Source organism: Lethenteron reissneri, chromosome 19 (assembly GCF_015708825.2).
Source record: "Lethenteron reissneri isolate LAM-NWPU_2019-01 chromosome 19, ASM1570882v1, whole genome shotgun sequence".
In the NCBI taxonomy this organism is placed as follows: domain Eukaryota; kingdom Metazoa; phylum Chordata; class Hyperoartia; order Petromyzontiformes; family Petromyzontidae; genus Lethenteron; species Lethenteron reissneri.
Window position 1 is genome coordinate 8,083,706 of NC_083797.1, and position 10,898 is coordinate 8,094,603.

Here is a 10,898-nt window from a genome sequence, read left to right on the forward strand (position 1 = left end):
ATACAGCTCCCTGGTGTGTGTCTGTGGGTTCTTCTGGAGCTGGATAAAGAAGTTCACCGGCATAGCGGAGCGAAACGCCGGACATCGTGCCGTAAACCGCAGGGTACAAACCTGAAAGAGCATGGGCATAGCTGTACAGCACAGCACAGTAGTAGAATGAAACACAGCTCTACAATCAAGCTTGCGTAAGCAAATTGTTTTCGCGTTGATGTTAGCGCATTTTTTTCACTCATACAAACACCCGGTAATTTTGTGCTGCACTATCTTAGCAAGTCGCAGAACTACTACGACGAATAACTTTAAGGGCAAATTCATGAAACAAGCCAAGCCCGTTCATTTTTTTCTGCTTAGCGAAGAACGAACGTGAGCTCACCACGTGACTGCTTCGGTGTGTCCACACGTGGGCTCCATATCAATTGCAGCCTTGTGTGGAAAGGGCCTTTGAGAAGCGCCTGGGTGTTCAGAGCACCCGAGAAACACTGCGCCCCTGCCCACCACTCACCACCTTAGCGCCCCAAATATCGCCCTCGCGAAGAAACGTCGACTTCTCTGCTTCGTCTGTTGCAGCAGTGAGCCTTTGGCTTTTATTTGTTGTCAGATCCTTGAAACTGTTCCCATCTAAATTTCGATTTAAAGCTTTCGTGACTGCAGGGATTCATCTTCTTGGTTCTTTCGGTAAAGTCACGTAGAAGGGAAATAATAAAATAATAAAAATAAAACATAATAAAATAAAACATTATAAAATTTCGATTCTGCAGGGATTCATCTTCTTGGTTCTTTCGGTAAAGTCACGTAGAAGGGAAATAATAAAATAATAAAAATAAAACATAATAAAATAAAACATTATAAAATTTCGATTCTGCAGGGATTCATCTTCTTGGTTCTTTCGGTAAAGTCACGTAGAAGGGAAATAATAAAATAATAAAAATAAAACATAATAAAATAAAACATTATAAAATTTCGATTCTGCAGGGATTCATCTTCTTGGTTCTTTCGGTAAAGTCACGTAGAAGGGAAATAATAAAATAATAAAAATAAAACATAATAAAATAAAACATTATAAAATTTCGATTCTGCAGGGATTCATCTTCTTGGTTCTTTCGGTAAAGTCACGTAGAAGGGAAATAATAAAATAATAAAAATAAAACATAATAAAATAAAACATTATAAAATTTCGATTCTGCAGGGATTCATCTTCTTGGTTCTTTCGGTAAAGTCACGTAGAAGGGAAATAATAAAATAATAAAATAAAACATAATAAAATAATAAAAATAAAACATAATAAAATACAATTCTCACGACGTTTCGGCCACAACGCAAGCAACCGGAAAGACAGCGTCATTCGGACGCTGTCTTTCCGACAGACCTGTTCTTCACCTGAGGACGGCTGCTTGCGTTGTGGCCGAAACGTCGTGAGAATTGTATTATTTTATTATGTTTAATATTTTTTATTTTATTATTTCCCTTCTACGTGACTTTACCGAAAGAACCAAGAAGAAGTTCCCATCTAATATTACACCGTTAACAACCTATGATTTCGAGTGTTATGAATGTATAGCGATGACCAATGCTTTACGAGGTCAATAATAGAGGTTTTTGGGTTAGGCCGCGCACATATATAAATGTGTCGTTAAAACCCGCCACCGCCCGATACAGCCAATTAGTAAGGTTTGTCGCGTAAACAAAACGTGGCAATTCGTTACCATCACAGCACACCGGTGTGTTGGAGAGTAAACGCACAGCATTTACAATTCGAGTGCGACGTTTCGCCAGTAATTACAACCGGCATCATCAGGCGACAGCCAGATTCGTGCTGCCGATAGAAGGTCAAACAAACAAACCAGAGCCAGCATACTGCTTGCGCGGGTTTTCACGGTTGTGCTGTTAAGCCCTTGCGATGTGTCTACCGGTTATGCCGCGCGTTGCACGATGTCCGATGTTTCGGAAGCTATCCGATTCCAGCGCATTGGAGTGGAAAGTCGGACATGTAGCCGGCGAAGGAGTGGTGGAATCCGAGCGCTATAGAGCAGTTGTATACTCCGCAGCAGCAATCTTCAGCCGAGTGGTCTGTTTCCAATCAAAAAGGGAAACATAATTATGCAATCGCATTCAGACGGAGTTCGTAGGTTTTTTTGTGCAGACTCCTAATAAGCGGTGTCCCTATCAAGCTCAAATCGTGGGAGTTGGTCCCCGTTTGCTAACGCTAAGGCGACCCTGCAACAAACGCGGATGTTTCTTGACGCCGCCTTTTTCATCTGCAAAGTAATACACTTTACCCCTCCGCCACGTGATGTCGGTTTTGTCGTTTGAATGCCACATCATGAGCCTGTGGCGGGACTTTGCAAGCCGACAAAGAGTGGGTCCAAGACCGCGTTTATTGCCGTTTTAAGACAAGTAAAGTGTAGCTTTATCTCCTTGATACAGTAAATAGTGCGTAATTAAATTGTATTTACACGAACATTCATTTTACACGATATCATAGAATAAACATTGCTCTTTCTACTGTTGTTTCAGCATGAAGCTTGTTTTTATTTTAACTTATAATGTGCTTATCCTTCATCATTCTCTTGCGCGCCTTCTTCCTCTGCCCTATTACTGTATTCTCTGGACTATTATTGTTAGATGTATTTTATTTCGCTATATTTTACGTCAAATGTTTTATGATCTGTTAGGTTTATGTGTGCGAGAGAGAGAAAGAGAGAGAGAATTTGATCAGAATAACTTCATTGACACCGGGGGACACGTTTGGGATATACTGCGTCTTATATTTCGTAGCATCACGTGATCAGGAGAATAGGCTAGTACAATTCTTTATGGCAAAGAAAACGTATCGCAACAATCAATATGTGGCATCCGGTGTGCGGTGTGTGTGTGCCTAAATGAGCAGAATTTTTTTTGTGTCGCCAGATAAAAAAAAACAAGAGTGCTGATATTTTTTCTCAGGCTTCAATGTGTTTCATCTGTGCACTCAGCGGCCCTCGGAATAAGCAAACCGATACAATCTTCAGGGGCACACGCAGCTGAAGGGACGCCAACATCCTTAAAAACACGTGCGATAAAATATCACCTCAAATGGAAATCTTCATGAACGGAAGATAATAAACATTATTAATTCGCCTATTTCTAAAACGATGAGCTCTCTCAACTCGACCTTGTCTGAAGCGCTCTTCTTTCATCTCACGCCATCTCTCTCGTCGATATCTCTTCTACCTCACTGGCATTTAATTCATGAAGAGGGGGCTTCCAAAAAATAATTTCTGCTTCGGGCTAGCACCGCCACTCTTTGCACAAAAGAAAAATTACTCGAATCATGCAAATTATCCATTGGGACATCTCCCAGTCACTTTGCCTTTACCGTTCCCAATTCACGGTGTGCTGTGTTTCTCCCCCGATTTCTCCCTGTTGAGGCTCCTTGTCAAGGGCTACTCTGGCACGGCAGGCAAGCACAGCAGCCTCGTCGAGGGGGGCATCGACTTCAGCACCAGGGACGTGGACAACGACAACTGCCCCTGCAGATGTGCGCAGATGAGCACAGGAGGTGCGAGTGAATGGGTTTGACTCCATGGCCATTCGCGACGCCGCTGGGGTGGCGTCGTGGTTCGCACACTGGACTCGCTACCTGGAGGTTTGCCGGTTCGAGTCGATGTCCTCGCGTTGCCGCTGAAACAATAGGGGCACTTTTCTAAAATCGCCCCTCCTTTGTCCACCCAGCGGCGTACATGGGTGCACCGCAATTAGTTTATTGGCAGGTCACGCGTGGTTGAGTAAAGTGTGGGTACTGCCACTTCTTCAAGACGTCTGGCAAGCACGGAAGAGTAGGCCAAAATTACCCTCTAGACGAACTGTCCTGACCTCCACCTAGTAGATGCCCCTCTGCAGGCAATGGCGCGATCATGCAATTGCAGATCTGCACCTTTACCGTTAGCGAGGTGGAGTGCCCGTATCAGCTGAGATGGAAACACTAAGAGTGTTTCCATCGAGTTCACATTAAAGTTGTTGGACACAGCTGACATGGGTACCAGGGAGAGCCCTGTGGCTCTCTCAGTGCACTCGTACGAGTGCAGGTTCGTGTATTGCCTGTGAGAAGGATGGACACTGCGCAAATACCTTAGGCGAGCGGCTTATATGAGCAATGCACAGCATGTAAATATACTCAATAAATGTTTTGAATGATGAAATTGAGACTACGTGGCTGAGAAATGAACAGTAAATCATGTATAAGTGTGACGATTGAAAAATCACCAGTTTTGTGTGGCATGACCCCAACGCTGCATCTTATTGTAGATATGAAGGTTGCCACTTTTGACCAAATATCATCATTAGTTACGTTTATAGAGTGCCTTATCTCAAGGTGCTTTACGTAATTGAATGTACAGTGATACAAACGTAGTGCTTTAGATGGCGGGGGCATACTCCCAGAAGCTAAGCGGAGTAAAACAACCTGAATGGTTTGTTGATTAGTGACCAGCACGCATAAAACAGGTGTCGCAGGCTGCTGTTGGGTATACGTCGTCAGCAGAGGTCCGTGCATCAACATAATAATAATAACGCACACTTTGCGAATGGGATGCAATGTTCGGGACCTCTTGAGGCGCAAAGCCAGGACTCAAAGTTCCTCTTGCACCAAGCCTGGAGAGGCAGGCCTTGAGCTAATTGGTTTTGTTATGAATACGATGAAGGCCTTGAGCTAATTGGTTTTGTTATGAATAGAATGAAGGCCTTCAGCTTTTGCTTCAAGGCAGATGGTGCTTTGATGCTGCGCCTGTGCAGCATCCCGTACGGGCTGCCCACGTTTACCAACCCGTGCTGACCAGCATTGTGAAGCCTGACAAATAATGCCTTGACAAAAAATTAACCCGTAAAAACAAAGTTTTTCACTATAAATCCTTTATGTGCGTGGCGGCTAGAGTCCTCTCGTCCTCTGGCTTGAGATGGCTGCCACCTATGGGTCAGATGATTGCCTGCCACCATTAAGCAATTGGTAATTAAATATAAAAACATTTTCCTAAAAAGTGTAAAATTTAGGATTTTTTTTAACGAAGATAAATTGTGACGCACAACGAGTCTGTGTGCAAATTGTCAGCTCGATTGGATCACGGGAAGTGGGTTAAAAAACGACCGAAAGATTTGCACGGTCGTAAGCGCGCAAGCAAGCAAGCAAGTGAACTTAATATAAAGGATTTAAAAAGGAAGTGCCTGTTTATAATTTAAATTGAAAATGCTCACAGACGAATATATTCCAATGTTTTGTGTGTGTGTAACCAATGGTTTTACTGCATTTCAAAATGGGCGAAATTACGTATTTACGTGGATACAAGCTCGTGATTTATTTTTGCAGTTGTTTATATTCATCGCCGAACAAAAAGTCAAAGTATGGGTTGACTTGAGTTCCTTGTCCCGAGGCTGGTTATTTGTATTCGGTTCCAATAACAGTTGGTCATCATTCTTTCTGGCAGCCAGATGCCACGTATAATGTGTGTATGTATCTACAGGATACACGACACTATCAATTCCCCACACACAATATCTCTTTCTGTCTCTACTCAGCCAGCCTGGGAAGGGAACAAAAACGACAGCAAATACAGCGTAATGGGAAAACAATGCAACATGTGGATATCATGCTATTTACAAGGGATGTTCATGGTGCATTGATTCTCCAGCACTGCTGAGCTACCAGGCCCCGTGACTTGGTGATTGAGCGAGCGGCTCGCAATCGAAGGTTGAGAGTTCAAATCCTGGACTCTACCCCATCATAAGAATGTGAAATTTCTACAACTGGCTCAGGGCCGTATGCTGTAGACGAAGCATTGCCTCAATGCTCATTTGAGTAAGAAATCACTGTGAGTTGTTTTAAATCATCAATATATTCACATTGATTCTGAAGCTCATCGCATTGCATGTGTTTCAATTCTAATGTCGTATGTAATGGTTACACATAACCCCCCACTGAGCAACTCGAGGCCACTGCATTCATTACAATGTAAAGTAAAAATAAGAATTGATTTTTGAAGTGATTTGTGGCCCTGAATTGTAACGTTCCGTTGAATCACAAGAGAGGCAAATCATTACACTTTTACTATTTGCTATTGAATTTGGTAATAGTAGATGATCGGTGACTAATAATAATCATAACATGTATACAAAATACATTTTGAAAGGATTTTTTTTGCTTTTATTTAATTATCCCCACGAATGACCATTTGGAAATGGGCGTATATTAAGAAAGTAAATGGTATGCAAAGGACTTAAATAAGAAAAACACCCATAAGAAAGTGATTACGAAGATTTAGCTACAGACGTAATTACATCGCCGTGGTTGGGGCGATAAGTAGATAATGCCGCTTAAAATTATCCCAAAGTATTTGGCATTTGAGGTAACTGTTCCAAACCCCATTATGTGCAATTACTGAACAAGCGTGGGTTGTTGTTTCAGCTTCAAGTTAGAAAAATGCTATCAACATGTTTCATATGGTAATTAAAAATTAGATTAAGAAGACAATAATCGGAATTATTTGCAACTAGCCTTTTGCCCGTCCAAGGACGGGTGTGTTGCAGTAAATCTGAAACTTGCAAGTGAAAGGCAGACCAAGAAGTGATATATTCATTGCATCCATTCGTGTGCAATTTTTAAGGGCGCGGTGACACAGACCTTTTTCATTTTAAGGTTATAATCTCTTATATTCTTAGGTTTTTTCGGTAAAGTCACGTAGATAAAAAAATAAAATTTAAATTAATAAAAGTTAAATAAGAATAAACTATTTTATAATAGTGTTTTTATTTTTTTATTTTCCTTTTATTAATTTAAAATAAAATATTTATAATATTTTTTTTTACTTTTATTAATTTTAAATTTTTATCTACGTGATTTTACCGAAAAAACCTAAGAATATGAATCCTTGCAGTCACGAAAGCTTCAAATCTAGAATTATAATCCCTTGTTCATCATGACGTCCTTTTTACTTCGATGTCTCAATAGCTGAGATCGCGTGATGACGTGAAGGTTCTGCCTTTGTCGTGAGGGTTGTGAGTTGACGCCCCCCCCCCCATGTGAAGTGACGTCATCCATTAATAATTATTAATTGGGGGGGGGTCCATTTGGAAGACGTCACCTTTTATGATTATTAACGAGGGGGGCTGGTCGACGTGTAGTGACGTCACCAGCGATGCACACAGACGTTCTTGGCTCATTATAGTAGGTAATAATAATGGGGGGGGGGGGGGTGTCCATTTGGAGGACGTCATCTGTTCATGAATATTAATGAGGGGGGCTGATCGATGTGGAGTGACGTCACGAGCGCTAAGGACTATCTTGGGTGATTATATTAATGAAGAATGTCAAATTCTGCGTCGTGAGTTAAATGTATAAATACGGTCATCATCATCAATCCACTGCTGATGAAGACCTCCCAAAGCGACTGCCATCTCTCTCGATCGTGCCACGTAACGATCCACTAGCACTCACACGTGAGCTGATTTAATCGCTCCATCTCCTTCATCGATGTCCCTCTCTGATGTGTTCCGTTAGTGTCCCGAGGCAAAAACGAACGTGCCTTGTCACAATAAAATTACAAGCGCGTACGCATTTTTTCACGCGCAAAAGTTTGATAAAGCAAAGTCGATAAGCCGAAGAAGCCATGTTCTGCTAAAATCATCATTGCAAGCGGTGCACATCCACTGTTTACAGTCCTGAGCCAAATTTCGATTTAAAGCTTTCGTGACTGCAGGGATTCATCTTCTTGGTTCTTTCGGTAAGTCACGTAGAAGGGAAGTAATAAAATAATAAAAAACATAATAAAATAATTCTCACGACGTTTCGGCCACAACGCAAGCAGCCGTCTTCACCTGAGGACTGGCTGCTTGCGTTGTGGCCGAAACGTCGTGAGAATTATTTTATTATGTTTTATTTTTATTATTTGATTACTTCCCTTCTACGTGACTTACTGAAAGAACCAAGAAGATGAGTCCTGAGCCACTCTAGGGAATGCCACACGTTCCTATGGCAGGTGCCAGTCTAGCCAGAGGACAACAGCTGTTGACTCTCCAACAAAGTAGTCATCGTTTTTATTCACCACAGCGGGATAATGGGCTAGTCAATCCTCGACCAGGACTTTAACTCAACTTACTGATTGCGAGTTGCTCGCTTGACCGCTGGAGCTATCTGGCCTTCGAATTAATAAACAGATTCATAAATTCGTTTCAAATCGCTTTATTAAGATAGTAAGTCGCCAACGCAATAGTTCACATCTGTAGGGTGTGTCATTGAACCATCAAACTAAACTGCCATCACTCACATTGGGACATTTGCTCCCGTCCTTTGCACATCTCCCATGTGTTCCTGTGTGTTCTTCTGTGTTCCTGCTGACAGAATCGTTAATCTTCTGGCTCCCCAGGTTGGTGGTTTGATGCGTGTGGTCCTTCTAACCTCAATGGGCTCCACTACACCTCTGGGAGAAGAAGCCGGCGTTTGAATGGGATCAAGTGGCACTACTGGAGAGGAGGGAGCTACTCCCTCTCGCGCACCTCAATGATGATTCGTCCCATAGACTATTGATCCCACGTGGGCCACATGGCCAACTGCATTCCTTAAATAATCGGTTAATTGTGTGTGTTTGTATATAACGATGTGTGTTATAATGGTCCACCCTTTATTTTCCCAGGAAAAATAAAGCTTTTGATACACATGAAACACAATTTATTCTTTTGCAAGGATGACCTGGGTTACGTTAAGAACAATTTAAGAACACTTTTTTTTATTTGAATGTAATAAAGGTTAGATTACGTTTCATGATAAATTCATAAACTACAAAATGAATAAGGATAATTATAACAAAGTTGCTCACGGTACCAAAATACTCAGGCTCATGCTTATTCATCTTAATCAGCGATGGTAAATCCACTGCTGGATAAAGGACTTCCCAAACGGCCGTTTTATATCGATATATTATATATGTAAAAATCTATCTAACACCTACACACTAGCTGATTTTATCGCTCCATCTCTTCAGAGGGCGCCCTCACAGGTACGTTTAATTCCTTGGCTGCCACTCTGGTGTTGCAATGTGGTATCCAAATTTAGTAATTTGCAGTTAAGTTTTCAGCATTGTTACGTTTGACCAACGCCAGTTACATTGTAGGATTTTTTTTTTTTAGATGTGCGAAAAAAATGGAGAACCCATAGGAATCACATGCAGAACAGAGGGACAACATGCATGTATTATGTTGAACTGCTTTTCGTACCCTACGTCGCCAACTGTGATAATCAGACGTGTGGGGGAAGGACAATAAACTAAACAGACACTCCAAAGGTGCCCAAGTCGGGAATCAAACCCAGACAACACCCTGCCACAAATGCTATATATATATATTTTAAGTGCATTCCTCGATTTTGGTAAATTGCTGTTGTCACTTTGTACATTTTAAGTCGCAATGTGACGCTTTATATATATTAAAAAATCTTACATTTTTACCATATGCCTCGCAGGTTTTAACGACTTGACTGATATATTTATTCATATAATATTTGCATAATAGATTCTTCATCCATATTATTTGGGTCTTTCGGTAAAGTCATGTAGATAGGTTGAAAGAAAATAACAAAAACTACGACGTTTTGACCGCTTGTGTTGCGATCGAAACGTCGTAGTTTTTGTTATTTTCTTTCAACCTATTTACGTGACTTTACCGAAAGACCCAAATACAGTAATATGAATTCCTGCAGTCACGAAAGCTTTAAGTCATTTTTCATCCAGTTTGACTAAATGACTTCTGTGACCAACGTGGTGAAGGATTTTATTAAACGAGAGTTTTAGAACATTTATACAGGGGTTCAAATTAGGTACTGGAAGAAGACATGAATACTAATGGGAAAACAATCCTTAATTGAACTCTGCATATAATCATGAGTTTATTTCATCTGAAAATTCCATTTATTGCAATGTGTTGTTTTGAACACATTTGCAGAGGGTGACGGTTGATTGTATTTGCTTTGGTATCTAAAATCTGAGTATTCTATTATTTGGATAGGAACAAAGTTCATGCATTACCGCGTTAATCATCTGCTGTCGTAGATGCCCGAAGGCTTTTCAGAGTCGCCAGTAAAGACAACACTACCACGGTTTGAGTTATTACATCACCGAGTTAGATTGAAGGCGAGATCTCTTAAAGGGAGACCCCTACTATTTCACCGACGGTGAATTATTTTCAGTAATAATGCCACAGCAGTTTGCTATCTGATCGGCTCTTTGGTCATTCACTGGCAGCAGAGCAATTACTTGAGATGTATGACCCCCATTTTGTTTCTGGCGAATTCTGTAACAAGTGGAAATGGGTGTGCTCAGCAGTGTTAGGACGGCGAGATTCCCACCTAAGGTTACTCAGCGCAAATAAGCCTGGGGGAACTACATACTCGTAGGTTTTTTCGGTAAAGTCACGTAGGTAAAACATTTAAATTAATAAAAGTAAAATAAAACAAATTAAAAAATTCACGACGTTTCGGAAGCAACACAAACCTACGTGACTTTACCGAAAAAACGTAAGAGTATGAATCCTTGCAGTCACGAAAGCTTCAAATCCAGAATCTGGGAGAACTGTGCCTGTACAGAAATATTACAGGTAATATAAAGGAGATCATTTAATAATACAATGGGTTTTTTTGTTTGCCATGCGCAACATTGTGCAGCCATGTAATGGAAAAATCGTTGCGAATTTTGCGTTTTGTATACGTTAACACACATTATAACTATACTTTCCGGTTCTTTCGGTAAAGTCACGTAGATAGAAAAATAAATAAAAGAAACACGACGTGTCGGTCGCAACACAAGCGTCCGTCACCCTGATGACGTCGGGTTTCTGTTAACGAAAGCTTCAAATCAAGATTATAACTATACTTTGGTCGCATT

The 10,898-nt window shown here is 41.0% G+C and overlaps 1 pseudogene; it reads left to right on the forward strand.

The window, feature by feature from the left end:
• Positions 1-9,195, forward strand: part of LOC133344057 (angiopoietin-4-like) — a 29,397-nt pseudogene extending 20,202 nt beyond the window's left edge.
• The last annotated feature ends 1,703 nt before the right edge of the window (positions 9,196-10,898 follow it).